We start from the raw sequence: 15,777 nt of genomic DNA, 5'->3' as shown, positions 1-15,777 counted from the left end.
ATTGACCGAGGAAATAGGACAGGAAAAGATTAAAAGACAATGTAAAATATATTAAAATTGACTTTAAAAATGATTCAGACTTGCTCTACAATTGATAAATCATATCAAATGAATTATTATTGGCAAAATCGTAATATTTTTATGAAATAGACGTAAGAGACATCTCGTCTTTCTTCATCTCATTGGGAACGAATAAACCTCATCAATGATAACTAATTCTTCTATTGGTGATGAATGCAATCATCCACACTTGGTGAGAAGTGTGATAACTTCATGAATGGCGGCTACCTTCATAATACACTTTGCTCTCTTCTATAACACACATTAGAAATGTTTGTCATCATAAATATGACAGTCATTATAATAATTGAGTCGAATTTCCAATGTGAAAATGATGAAACGTTTAGCGACAGTAAAACGATTATGTATATATAGCGTTGACTAATGAGAAGTGTTCAACTCTACGAGTACCAAAACTACGAGTTGAGTCGAATACAAAATGGGTTCACTTCCAAATATCGACATGATTTTATTATGTAATGTCAATTGGATACGATTAAGAAAAAGTGTGTTTCATAAATTTAATATTTTGCATTATCATCCTGCATCGAATAGTTCACGAGTGACACATAATTCTTGAATCTCTGAACCAACTAATCTTATGAAGAGGATTATAACTTCTTGAAGAGCAAACTAGATTCGAGTTGAAGACCAATTTTAAGTTCAATTTGGTTTCTCTTATTCATCCAATTTCTCTGTTAATTTAATAGAGTTTAATTCCACGATATATTATTATAAGAGAAATACAAAGTGATTGTGACAGCTGTTTACTGAAATAAACAAATATACTTCTTGATTGTTGGAGGATCGAAATCACGAATCAATTGAGGTGATGATAATAGCATTGATAATAATCGTCGACTCATAGTGCCGTTCTGCTATTACAGACATGTTGCAACCGTCTGCTTGATAATAAGCATTAGTGCAAAGAGGCCAACAAGAAACCAATTTGTCAATGCGCAATGAGATAATGGGTATGCTAGAGAAGCTAGAGTACACTACTGATATAATATTATTCAACAAACAATATGCAGAGATAATGTATACTGGAGACTGAAGAGAATGATATCGATATTCCTGTGGAGAAAGTCTCTCTCAAGAGACAATTTCCTACTTCAGATACTTGGCAAAGTGAATCACGCAAATGGAAGGACTTTGTGGGCGTGATCAAACTAATATTCATAATCTGTGAAAAGTATTGCCGGCCCACAATATTAGCCAATGTTAATTTGGTCACATGTCTCCTACAATGATTTCCATACTTGATCCAATCAGTTATTATCATCCTCCCTCCTCCAGGGAGGATAATTATATGTCTATATAACAAAGTAATCCTAGTGTACACTAATCGGCAAAAATGTCTTTGCACCCATTAGCAACAAGTGCTATGAAACTTTTATCATCAGTGTTCTCTTCATAGAAGGTGAAAGTCCCTCTTTGCCGAGATTTGTAATATATATATGAATAGTTTTCACTACACTCACCCGAGCGATCTAATCCTTTGAATGGGTGAATACATAAGCACCTGAGATTTATACAGATCGACATCCGTCATCGTGAAAAATATCAGCCTTTCACTCTAAGGTCGAACTCTCGCATCTTAATTAATGATGCATGTTTTTCTTTATTTATGGATATCAGCACGAGTCTGCATAGAGAGTAGCGTGCGAAGTATTCAAGTCTTGGAACGCTTTCTTCCGTATTAATGTAATTTGATAACTGGTTGATTGGCATCGACTCAAATCACGATTCCTTATCTGAATTTTGATCTATACTGTTAGGAGTATACCAAACTAATGAACAAAGAGCCGATTCATTGTTTCACATGATTTTTGGTGAGATTTCTGACTGCCTACGATCACTGTAATCAAGATTCAACGTTAATGAATCGCAATCTTGATCTCTAGTTTTGTGGAAACTAGTGGTATCATGTACGACAATTAAACAACGTTCAATGCTTCTTCATATTTCTTATTTCACATTATAATGAAGAACGTAGTTTTCTAGTTTTTAAAATCATATTCAGTGAATTTTGTTGAAATGATCAATTACAGGACTTATTCTCATTACTAATTGAATCATAGCAGTAACGATGAGCCATTAAATGCTCCCCCATAAGGTGCATTAATCCTCCCCCATTAATCCATCCTCCTCCTTCCTTAGTTCGCCAGACATTTCAACACAGAAGATCCATTGTTGATGAAAATGATTATGTCTGTATTTTAACTAAGCAAATAATAATCTGAATATGGAGTTGACTCGTTGACTGTCGTGAGGTGGAAACAGTATTTTGCATGAGATTCGAAACAGTTCAAGGATTTGAAAGTACAGTATTATCTATTCACTATTTCTGCCTGCGTAACGATCGACTGCAACTCTTGAAACTTTACATAAATTATACAATTTTAGAGTATTCATGGATAATAGAATTCAGACGATAGGAAAACAATACTAGTCTATACAATTGAGCAGCAAAGGAAAAATATATGCTCCTAGGCGTCTTCTTCAGTAGAAGCCCAATACAATATAAATTTAATATCCAATTTCTATCTCTTTTCCTTTATTAGTAAAGCTTTGAAGTTATAGAGAATTGTTTCCATTGTATTGAATAGTATTCTAGTTATCGAATGCACTGTTCCTACTTGAAATATATATATATTCTATTTGGTTTTTACAAGATACCTCTTCTTGGTCATTTTCAATATATCCAGTCGCAGAATAGGTCTTTCAAGAGGATAATGATGAATTACACAACAATATATTTTGACGATTATACTATGTGAAAATCATTAGTGATTTTTCCTGAGTTTGATAAATATACGTTTAGCAAGAATTATACGATTTTAAGTGGATAATACCATTTCCTATACTCTATACTATTGACAGGTGCACTATTTGATTGTGCACTATTTAATGAAGCCAACAACACGTGTCATACTGTAAATATTATCATGGAAACTTGAAATATAACAAATATTATAGTACACAACACAATAAACTAGAAAAATACATGAAGAGAGTCTTATCCTAAGGATGCTGAAAAGTTCATTTGCAAATGCAACGTTGAAACAATAAACCTTTCGTGACAAACTCAAGAGCTCTATTTCTCACAGCACTATGCTGTGCAGCATCCATAGTTTGAAGGCCGTTCAAAGGAAATGCTCTAATTTATTTCTCCAGACTTGTTCATTCAGAAGTCTATAAAAGTGCAAGATGAAAAGGTTGACGAGGGTAATTGGCGTGTCCAGTTGAGGCGGTGGCCTTGTTTGTAGACAAGAGAGAGAGAGAGAGAGTGAGAGAGAGAGAGAGAGAGAGAGTGTGAGTTGAGGGAGTGAAGAGACGGCGCAGGGCGGCAACCAGGGCGACAGCAAGGGTGAACCGCAGCGGCCAACGACACGATAACTGACCGGCCGACCGCTGGCTTAGCCTCTAGCTACCAATTTTGTCCGTCTCTGGATCTCCTCACGGCTTGTTACTCTCTGTTGTTGTGGTCTCTGATAATTATCGGTGCATTTCGAAAGAAAGGTAACAGATTCCAACCGCAGTCGTGCATTATTACCCGTGTCACTTCATATTTTACTAGACTAATGGATAAAACTATTATGTTATGAAGCCTGTTTCCTGTTCCTATTCCTCCTAAACCAAGATATCAGTAAGGGGAAAGTACTTGAATGAAGAGATTCCAATTTTACCTGTTGTAGTCTGGGTTGTAACGTTTATCAATCGAAGTTTCCGTGAAATAAAATTGGAGTTTACTGAAATAAGTATATGAATTTTATCTACTTTCAATTATTATTAGTCTTAGCATTTTCTGACTAGTAGGCGAGAGAAGAGCGAAAGAAGATAGACAGAAAGAAAGAAGAGTACCAGAGAGAGAAAGTAGAATACTGGAGAGAAAAAGAAGAGGAAGAAAGAAGAATACAAGGGAAAGAAAGAAGAGAAAGAAAGGAAGAAGAGAGAAATGAAGAGGAGTACTAGGAAACGAAAGAAGAGAGGAAAAAAAAGGGATACTAGAGAAAGAATAATAATTTGAGAGTGAGAAGAGAGAAAGAAAGAAAGAAGTGGGAAAGAAATAAAGAAGAAAAGTAGAGAAATCAGATATATGTTGGTCTTATCTTATTTTGTAAGAAACTATAGTAACTGAGAAAAATAAATATCTACAAATATTAACATAGATTAAATAATTATGAGGGGATAATCTTTTGCAAATTTCGCTTGAATAGAGTAGTAAGCCTTCAAGAAAATCATTCTCAACTCTGCAACATTAATTTCTCTCACAATATCATAGCTTGGCTGAGCATCAGTAGGGTGAGTAAACAATGTTTTTGGATTCACTGCTCAAAATATCCGTAGCTACCAGCACGGATTTTAATTTAAAGTATAAAATTATTCTTCTTTGCCGTGTTCTCTCCTCCATGCTACAAGTTACTCTACATTCATAGTAGGCTACTCTAATAGCTGAAGTTGACAACCTATTTTCATTTTCTCGACAATGTATAACAAATTGATACTAAATGAATAAAATAATAATGAGAGGGAACTACTCTTATTTGGCAACTCTTAAAACCTTCTTTGAACAGACGAATAGTTGTCATCCAAGGTTCGATCTAACCTAAATCTCCAAGTTTTGCTTGACCAGACAGAATAATAACAGTACTATCATCGATGCACGGTTTTGTGTAGCATTGAGTCCTGATGAGATTGTATGTCATTTATACAATCTGTACGAAATGGTTGTAAACGACAGTCAAAATTGAGAGGAGCGTCTTAAGTTGGTCGTTCAAAAAATGTATACGGTATTGAAATTGATGTTGATGTACTCTAAACATAATTAAAGTTGAAACTGACGTGTCCTCCATGTCCAAATTGCATCCTTATTCGAATAGCCTACACATAAGTATTACCCAATAAAAATCACAGTTCATATTTGAAAGAAATAAGAAATGCCCAATTCACGGAATTTTCCACCCTTTGTTACATAAGGTTCAGCCGGCACTGTTATTCTCGCTTATTTGCTAGAAATTACATTCTCACCAAGATACTGGCTATCAGAGACGATAGGCTACTATTAAAGAAAATATAACTGTTATTTCATGTGTAATATGTTATGGGATGGTAATGTCATTGGAGATATCTTTGAAAAAAGTGAAAGGGACTCTATAGCGGTCAGAGACACACTGATTGTGGTGATGCATTACTCAATGAAAAAAGAAGATACTAGCAAAAGATAGTGTGATGTAACAGAAAGTTAGTTCCAATGTATCAGTTACAGGGCAGAAACGTTTACGTTAAAATGATAACCGTTATCACAGTTAATGCCTGCCCCAGTGCCATCTCTATTCCGCTAGTCAGTGATTACCGCGTCACAGCTCCTTTGCGTCTTCTTCTATTCGGTTTGCGTTTGGATTTCAAATTACCCACTGGCCATTTCTGGTAGCGGAATCTCGCATTATATAACAGTACTGTTTGAACCTGAGATTATGAGGCGGCAAGATTATAATGGTAATAATTATGTGAACAGTGCACAGGGCAATGGTCGAGCAACATAGACCGATTAAAATCTTTACACATCTCAGCTAGCTTACAGATTTTTCTTAAATTCCAGTAAGTGGATGTGTGTTTTACACAACAGTGTGATAATTATAATGGTGCATTTTGGCACAAATAACATTCATTCATTGAAATAGATTATTAGGTCTCATTTAATGAAAGGTGTATTATCAGTCGACAATAAAGATAAGATAATAATGACTATAAAGGCTAAGTTTATTTGCAACAATACGAAATGGAAATCATTTTCAATTATTTAATAAAAATAATAATATTGTATTTGAGGTTGGGCTCTTTGGAAATAGAGCTTGTCAAGCTGTCAAGCAATAGCAGTCAAGCTGTACATCTGAGATTCAGACAGATACTTTCTAGCAAAATAATTGCAAGTAAACAGCACTCAATAAAGCGAGGACAAAAAGGGTTTTGTAGATTCTAGCATGCTAAATGAAGGACATAAACGTTTAAAAACATATTATATAAGTATCTATTGTATATATACGAGCAAATAAAAATCATGAAAATATAATAAAAATAAAAATGAAATGGGATCTAGTTTTATTAGGTGTAATAGCACATTTTGTACAAAAACTGGTGATGTACAAATCAGAATCCAGTATTTGGTAGGCGCTAAAAATATATATTTCAAAATGTCACCACGTGGTCGTTTTTAAAATTATAAAAATATATAATTATTGTAAAATGCATGTGTGTTTGTAACTAGCATGGTATCAAATTTAAGTGTGAATACATTCATATATAACTTATTACTATGTCTTTATATTGTGAAATATTTGACAGTGTCAAATTATGTCATTGGGGATTTGTTGAAATCCACCAATAGCAGCAGCAGCTATGTAAATTTAAAAATAGGAAGTATCGCCAAAAAAGAATAAGGGAGGATCACCTGCCCACTTGCTTGCTAGAGATTGACCGGGACACCAACCAATATGAGAGCATTAGATAGAATGAACCCCTTACAATATTTAATTTTTATTTTGCTAAAGTTTAAATTTTAAATGTTCATGTAATTGACTCAGTGAAGTTGCTCTATGACATGAGTTATTAACATAATTATTTCCATTGGAGAAGACGACAGCAGCCCACCAGGAATAAGGCATAGGACATACGAGGTGAATCCATGCTGCATCTTTAAATTTGTGAAAAATCGGCGCACGTGAGTTGTAAAATAATTTATAGGGCCCTCAGTGCAACGTCGAAGGGTACTTTTAAAAATCAAGCTTGATTTAGACTTATTTGCGCAAGTAATTATAAATAAGAGAAAAGTCTTATTAAGAACATTGATGAGAATTAAATATTTAAGTATCTATCACAATGTAATTTATTACATATGCTCATTTAATGTATTTGAATATCAGTATTATTTTAAAAAGAATTACCAGAAGCTCAAAGTTCCTAAGATAAGTTATTTTATCTAAATTCCACTGACGGCCGAACACATACCCTGAGAATTAATATTCAATTTTTTATATTGTTGGAAGACGGAATTATCAATTTTTATTTGATAAGCGAAAGCAAGTCGAACGATTAAGCCATATAAATCTATAATATATGCTGATAGGAAAATTACAAGAATTATTAATCAATACTATTAAGCATAATAAGATTTTTAATTGAGCCATCTGTGATATTTTTCTTGCATATTTTCTCATATTGCTTTTATATTTATTGTTCCATATTTTATTATTGCTCATTGGATATAATTTTATGTATAATTATATATTTTAATTGATGAATGGTTTATCTTTCATTTATAATCCTGTCTTCATGCATGACCAATCTTGTACTAGTATTTTTTTATTATTATTGACAAATTAATAAAATTATCAACCAACTATATTCTTCACCGAATGTGTTGGATAAATCAGCCATATACAGTATTGATCATTAAATCTTCAGAAATATTACGTTCTCAAGATTTATTTAAATGGTTCAACATGGTACTGAAGTCGAATTGACACAGGGTCATAGAATTAAGCCGAAGCAGTTCTACAAGTCATAGAAAGTATAAGGAATTCTAACTAAAATACTGTCGTTGATCACACTCGGTATTATCTCGCACTGCTGACCCCTTTGTCAGATGGTAGCGAGTTGGATTGGTGTCGGTACTATATTGTCTTGTGCAATATTTAGAATCCTTATATTTATCTACCTCTCCAGCAGCTATAATTGTGGAGTCAATCGGAGCAGCGGTAAGGATTGCTGATTGATAAAGCGGCAGCAGTTTGCAGCAATTGATAGCAGAATTTTTATAAGCTCCTTGAAGAGCTGGTAAGAATCATAAGGTATTTTTATTTCAGCAGGCGCAAAAATATAAAAAATATTCAAATCTCATTTGCTCTACCGACTACTGTCAGCTGGGCACATGTAACCCCAAAAGGACGTTACATAATTATGTAAGAGCATTTACAAATTTTGTTCAGAGATAGATTTTCATATTGTAACAAAATTACAAAATTGGAATAAGATTAATAATAATAAGTTGTATGTATAATTGCATTTTATTGTTTGAGTTGTTTCAAATTTCAAACAATATTGTTCGCACACCTATCTGAGAAATAGTCTAAAAATATATTTGAGGAATAAAAAGCAAATGATAGTGAAATTCCTTCTAAAAATGTAAATACAGTACCAAATACTCTTTTTGTAAAATTTCAAACCATTTAACTGAATTGCGATGTCTAACTCATTGCTAGCTCTATATTAAAAAATCATATTATTCACATTGCACTTAATTTTTGTAAGTTTCAAAAAATATAAATAAGCTTTTTTTGGTTGATTTGTATTTATCTTTCCAAACTCCTCATAATTACTGGAGTTAGCAATCGATTAACTTACATCAAATTATGAATAACGTAGAAATCCATAAATTAAGTTGTCAGAAACTTACTCCAGTACTGTACATCGTTCGCCTTACAGGAGTGTAGATAAATTTCATTATTGACGTACATTATTTACATATTTTAAATATTAAAATCAATTAGGTCCGGTTGCAGAAATACCTGTAAAATTTCAATCGTAATTAAATACCTCAAGATGCAATCACAGAAGCCTTTAATCGAAAAGCCTTCTCTGGTTGGTTCTCGTGGAATTTAATCATGATTCAAATTTAACAGGCTTTTCTTCAACCAGGGCCCTGTTTCATAAAACTTATGTCACGTAATACAGGAGAATCACCATTCCAATTCCATGCTCAATATAGCCGATAAAATCAGCTGTTCCTGTATGGTACAGGACTTCTAAGTTTTTATGAAACCGATATTGCCTTAATATTTCTATATATTCAGTCATCATTTTTATTTTTTGTAAACTTGTATTGCATAATGTGTAGGATATTAAATACTTACCAGCTCATTCTATTGATGATTATAGATTTTCAGATAGAAAAGGATCTCTTCTAACTTATGATCTCTTTCCTGCTCATCGTGATCAAATTATCTTTCTATAAATAAAAATTAATGTAAATAATTGTGCTAGACAGCTAGACCATTTGGCCTATGCTAAAATCTTTTCACAAAAGCTCTTATGAATCCTTAACAGAAGTAATTGTGCTTTGAATATTTGAAATAACCGTTCTGATAAAATAATATTAGTGTAGTGATGCAACAAAAAATTGCTGTACCGTACCAATTATTTTACTGTAGTTGTTATCAATATTACCGTATAAAATAGTGATGGAAATGTTTAGGTTTTAAATTCACAATATTATTGATCAGATATAATTTGGTGAGTTACCACAACATTTTTCAAATTGCAAAGAAGTATTTGACGAGAGCAAAAAGTTTTGTCAGAAGTGGGATTCGAACCCACGCCCTCAGACGAGGACCAGAACACTCGGTCGGAACTAGCCCGACAAGGGGAACCTTGAGTCTGGCGCCTTAGACCGCTCGGCCATCCTGACAACTGAAAAGTAGGATGAAAATACTGTTATTTGAAAGTGTGATTACTATTTTGAACTTTTCCAGCGCTAAGTTTGAACACAGACAAAATAAGTAATATATTATTTAGTTCTATAATATTAGAATGGAATAAATAGAATGGTGAAAGGGAAGAGCTAATGTGTGAAGGGACTTGGAGGCATTCATTATGTATGAAATTCATAAGCCTTTTGTTTCAGCCTTGTCCTTATTGGTCAAATTGTATTTGAATAATAGACAGCCTAGTTACCTGGAACAAATTTGAAAGCAACTACGGAATAAACATTAGTTATTTATTGAAGATAATGGGTTTGTTCTATTCAATAATATTGCAGTCAATGAAAGGTTGTAGATGGAAATGTTCAGCAGAAGTTGGAACACATTATTATTCCTGACCGGCTGACCCCGGTCACCCCACAGCTTTGATTGATATGGGTTTGGTAGGCTATATTTTGCTATATTTTCTCTGTGCCAGTTGCACAAAAGCCTGTTGAATTTTAACCGTGATTAATATCACGAGAACCAGAAGATGGCCTTCTCTGATTATTTAAGATAATTTCTCCATTATTGAATATAATGGATTTGAAGAAGATGGCCTTCTCTGATTGGTTCTCGTGAAATTGAAATTTTTCACGGTTAAGTTTTAACCGTGATTAAAATTTGCCAGATTTTATGAAACCGGGCCTCTATGATATAGTTAGAGGATGGATAAACTTGTCAAAAGTCCCCACTCCTACCCACTGTGCTAATGCTAATGGGGTGGCAGTGATTTCAAGATAAGTACCATTTTTTGGGGTGACATTCTTTTCGTATTGATTTCATTTATCTCTAACCAGCTGTTTGGGAGGCTCCCAGTTTCTATAAATCTCAGATCGTCTATTTCCCGTTGCTTCCAGAAGGTCAGTAGATTATAATAGACCTACAGTAGAGTGTGTAGGCCTATCACAGGGGTGCCCATTACAGGTGAAGGTGAGGACGCAGACTACATCCTTGAAATTCTTGGGGGGAGGGGTTTCTCAAAGGAGGTCATCAGTGTTTAAAATGACTATATTTATATACTAAATTTAGGGGGGGGGGGTGCATCCATGCGCTTGGAAGGGGGGTGGGCACCCCTGCCTATCATATAGATAGGTATTCGAATGATATTCATATTATATTACTCATAATACCAGAATATTGCCATTTGAAGTAAAAAACTAACCCCCCAACTTTGAGTACAGTAGGGTTACATACCTACCAATTGACTATTCATTCTCATGCACAACCTAACAATATCCAACAATACCATTCATAAGATAGCCCCTAATAACCAATAATAGTAACCCTATTACAAGAGGATGAATTGAGAACTCATCACTTGGATCTTCCCGAAAAATTATCACCAAATATGAAGCATATAAATGGGAAGAGAAAAATTTCAAACTGTACAGTAATGGATGTATAATTTAAAAATACGAATATTTTTATTAGAATAGGGATTTGTGGATCACCAGTCGGAAACACAGTCCTCAACTGAAGAATAGAAATATTTTAGCATCTTCAGTCTTGGACAGTCATTGACAACACACAACACTGTTGCACGGTGGTTGGGTCACTAATTTCATCTTTCGACATGCCGCACCAAATTAGCCAGACATTTAAGGCACTTTCATTTTCCCCAAAGTAAAAGTTTCGTATGCCGAGAGAATTACAAGTTGTCTGTGAAGTGCTAATGAGTATAATAGTTGAAACACGTAACATTTAACATACCGTCTTTTTAAGTGGTTGATGACTAGTAACGAGCTGATAAGTAACAAGAGATTTTTTCCAATTTCCTTATTGTCATCTTGATATTGAATTGAATTCATGCTGGTGGGGTATGATAGTTTTATTTTGTAGTAATTAGTTGATTGAAAAATCATGTAATCCAGTAAGCCAGAATTCGAAAATGAAAATATTTAGTGACTACTAAATAAGTGATTGCAATACGAGGTGTTTAATACTGCACCGTAATTGTATTTTACTCAAGAGTTGTAGATTAGAATATCAAAGCTTAAAATCAATCGGTACCGCAGATGACCTTCCTCAAGCTGTATTATACAGACTCACGCGCCACGCATCACACGATCTTCCACAGCAAGGATTCGCCAAGTCAGTGTAGGTGATCGTAAACAGATAGCGACGTGCGCGGCATGTGAGCGGTGAGTGTTCGTGGCGCGTGAGTCTGTACACAACCTCAAGCCACAGTAGAATAATAAGGAAATATTTATTGCCAACCAAACTGTCACCTCAACCTGGTTATGATTCTGTGCAAAGAAATTAGTTGAAGAAAATAATTCAAAGCTACGAATAGGAGGATATTTTTCAAAAATTTCACCAAGAGCTTCTATTGATAGAAAGTACGGTAGTCTCCCAAGTTGTAAATTTTTCGTCCTATGTTTTCTCCGATATTATATAATTTCATTGTACGAACTACAAATAATTATGTTTCACGCAAATTGCACATCTATATTCACATATCCACTTCTGTTATTACATTTGGAAATATTGTTTATGCCGTAGCGACTAGTAGCCCAGTATTCACCGACCGCTCTTGGAAGATTAAAAAATATCCAACTGGTTGTGAAAACTGTAGCCTACTCTAGCGTCCTGAGTTTTTTACATTGGAGTGATAATAATAAATAATTGTTATTATGTGTGTACTCATAATAATATATTATATAGTTATTTATTATAACGACACCAACAGCCCAGTCCAGATTTTTTTTAAATCGTTCCACAGCAACACAACTGAGAATGTTCCTGATGAGAGTAATAGTTACTACAATACCAGGAGAATCTCTTCTCATACTATGTCAGTTCCACCATCAGTTCTCATTAAAAACGTTGCAATAGTTCTGACAGTATCTGTTGCAACCGGTTGAATTGTTGCGACCCAGATGCTGGCAAATGCTTCAAATCTACACAGAGTATCAAATATTTAAGTCACCATGTCATTATACATGCAAATTGTAAGTTTATATAGAAAGCGCACTCCTATATGGAATTCTTAGATAATTCCTATATATCCTTACTATTTCCACATCACCAGTTAAAGTATCGTTTGGATCACGACATTGTTCTGTTCAAATAGTACAATATAGTACAAGACAGGATACCCCGTAATTTTAATCAGACTCATCTATTGGAAAAAAGGAAAGGGTTGAACAACAACCGCTTTCATGCGAAGTTTCTCACAAAAAATGCATCACGAATCATCAATACGTCGTCCTCTATTGACTAAACATTCTTCATTTGAGATTTTAATATGTATTCTATTTTGCTGAGGGTGATGCATGAGTCTTGAGCTTGTGTGTGTGTGTGTGTGTGTGTGTGTGTTGTGTGTGTGTGTGTGTGTGTGTGTGTGTGGTGTGTGTGTGTGTGTGTAATTAGGAATATTATGATGAGATATAAGAGAACCTATAAACTCAATTCAACTCATCTATCTATCTATATATAAAAGCGAAATGGCACTCACTCACTGACTGACTCATTCACTCGCAGAACTAAAAATCTACCGGACCAAAAACGTTCAAATTTGGTAGGTATGTTCAGTTGGCCCTTTAGAGGCGCACTAAGAAATCTTTTGGCGATATTTTAACTCTAAGGGTGGTTTTTAAGGGTTTAAAGTTCTTTTAGCATGTATATTCTTCTTATTCCAATATCTTAAAATTATAATTGAAATGTCCATACCATATGTTAATATAGAACTATAATCTAGACTAGAGAGAGTACCTCTTCGAAACAGTTGTTCTGGTAACTAAATTAAAAATTTTGTCAGGTTGGCATTAAGTTGAGTTGACTTTGTTAGGTTGGCACCAAGTTGAAGAATGAAATGCATTTATCCAGGACCTCCTAAATTTATCCAATTAGCCAAAATTAGCGTTTTCTCAGCTTTTCTGCGTTTCCTCACCTTTTTCAATAATTGATGGAAATATATTTTTTAAAAAATCAGTACACAGGTTTAGCTGAGTTGGAAGAATTTTGTTCGCCAAAGATACGCCGATATAGTAACAGGTGTTTTTCAAGATCAAATTGACGTAATACGTTCAAATTCGGTACAGAGGTTTCGCTGAGGGCTACATGCAGGCGAGCGAAGCGAGCTCGCTGATCTCATTTTTGGACAATCCAGTGGGGGGTCCAGAATTCGGTACAGAGGTTACACTGAGGTCTACATGCAGGCGAGCGAAGCGAGTCCGCTGATCTCATTTTTGGACGATCCAGTCGGGGGTCCAGAATTCGGTACAGAGGTTACGCTGAGGTCTACATGCAGGCGAGCGAAGCGAGCCCGCTGATCTCATTTTTGGACGATCCAGTTGGGGGTACAGGGGGCGGAGCCCCCTGGCTAGACGGATATGGCAAGCGAAGCGAGCCTGACGGCTAGTTAATCATATTCATAGAAATTGGTTCAAATGGTCACCATACCAACGGGATTAGCAGACGCATGATTCTTTAACTTATCTAAGCGATAGCTTATCAGCCCGAACACTGAGTCAAACCGCTTCTAAGGTGGGCCGTCCACTAGAACCGTTTTCGTCCGAACTAGCATCGGCCGAAAACTACCGAACGGTCCCCCAACAAAGAAAGGAATAGATGCTCGTCCATTGCAACAGTACAACAGACCGTACACGGCCGTCTCTGGCCGTTCAATTTTTCGATCCGAATTGAATGGGATTTTCCGGCTCTATCCGGACGAACTAACTATTCGAGCTGAGACAATAATAAAGTGTTCCTAACCCAAAATTGTTCCACTGTCTTGTTTGTTTTTGTTTGTTGAAGTTGTTCTGTTTTATAAAGTTGTAACTATGGACAATGAATAGTTGATAAGTTTGGTTCAAGAGCATGTTACATTGTGGGATATGCGAAACAAAAGATATCATCGTCGTGATGTTCATAGGGATATGTGGACAAAGATTGCTGAACAAATAGGATCTGAAAGTAAAATTATTGTAATGAATAACTACTGTAATTCAGTGGATATTTGTTTAATTAATTTTCAAAATCTCGATATAACCATTGTTTATGAAAAATCTTGGTAGTTAATTCAATAATATTGGCAACCATTCAACTTCTGAACTAGACTGACGTAAACGGTTCCAATGGACGACCATATTCGGCCGAGTATTCGGCCGGCAGATTCGTCCGATCCAACGGCCGAACGGACTGGTTGAGTACGGTTCCAGTGGACGGTTACCCTAAATAAACTAATTTAGTAATCTTCATTTAGTTTCATGTAACTTATTTGGTATGCGATTTGTGGCTTTTCTCAAATGAAAGAGTATAATTGGAGTTGGGTTATTCATTTAGGGACCATCTTTTGTTTTTATTCAACGTATTTATACTACTTGATAGTATTGAACGTATCCAGATCTATTAACCTTGATATTTTGTATTATTCAAACCTTCAAGAATATCTTAGTTTCCAAGTAGATTGTGGATTATAAATAAGTTCCTACCCCATTAGCCAACTACCAACAACTTGTGGTGTTAGAGATGAAGAGAAAGTTATTTAATTGAATCGTTGGTTTCAAAGCAAATACTCGTGGTCAGCTAGGTAATACATGTGGTTGTTGAAATAATCTTATTGCTGCAAAATGAGCACAGAGAATTGGGTCGAAGGGAGGGATTGCGCAATCCAAACTTCTCTTGCATGAGCAGGGTAGACAGTAGACACCTGTACAGTGAAGAGGAAGAGTTGGATGAGCTCGATTCCTCAAACCACTACAACTTTATTCTCTCTATAAGAGAGTTTTCCTGGGAAACTTCCCTGGGTAGTGTGAATTGGTTAACTGAGAGAGATTTTCATATTGAATACAAAATTCCATAGAACTAGATTTAAAAATGGCTTGCATTCTGGCCTAGCTTATCCTTCAGAAAAACTAATTAAACAGATGATAATGAGTTTACTAGTAGCCTAGAGAATGATAATTTTTTAACATTGCCTCAACGTGTCTGAATAAATAAGTTTTTGGCAATTGCATTTAGTTTTTTAAAAAACGAAACTTTTCTCATTAATTGACTATCTATTTTTAATTTTTCAAATATATAATCAGCTACATCATTTAGCTAACCGACACTAATATGGTTCAAGGGGTGGTAATCAATACCGATTTCCACAAGATATTCTTTTAATTTTGTAAGTGTGAGACTTCACTTTATTTTCATAACAATCAAATATTCCACTTCATTGCTCTAATTTCATCTCAAAAATATT

The 15,777-nt window shown here is 34.8% G+C and overlaps 1 protein-coding gene and 1 non-coding gene across 2 annotated transcripts in view; both read right to left on the bottom strand.

Annotated features, from left to right (window-relative positions):
• The window catches only part of LOC111045975, a 65,513-nt gene that overhangs the window by 34,341 nt on the left and 15,395 nt on the right, over positions 1-15,777 (bottom strand). The window lies entirely within an intron of this gene.
• Positions 9,414-9,529, bottom strand: Trnal-caa. The gene is made up of 2 exons: positions 9,492-9,529; positions 9,414-9,459 (listed from the first exon to the last, which is right to left on the bottom strand). It is a non-coding gene; the product is annotated as a tRNA-Leu (tRNA).

Source organism: Nilaparvata lugens, chromosome 3 (assembly GCF_014356525.2).
Source record: "Nilaparvata lugens isolate BPH chromosome 3, ASM1435652v1, whole genome shotgun sequence".
In the NCBI taxonomy this organism is placed as follows: Eukaryota; Metazoa; Arthropoda; class Insecta; order Hemiptera; family Delphacidae; genus Nilaparvata; species Nilaparvata lugens.
Note: the sequence above shows the minus strand (reverse complement) of the source record. Positions and strands in the feature narration are given on the sequence as shown.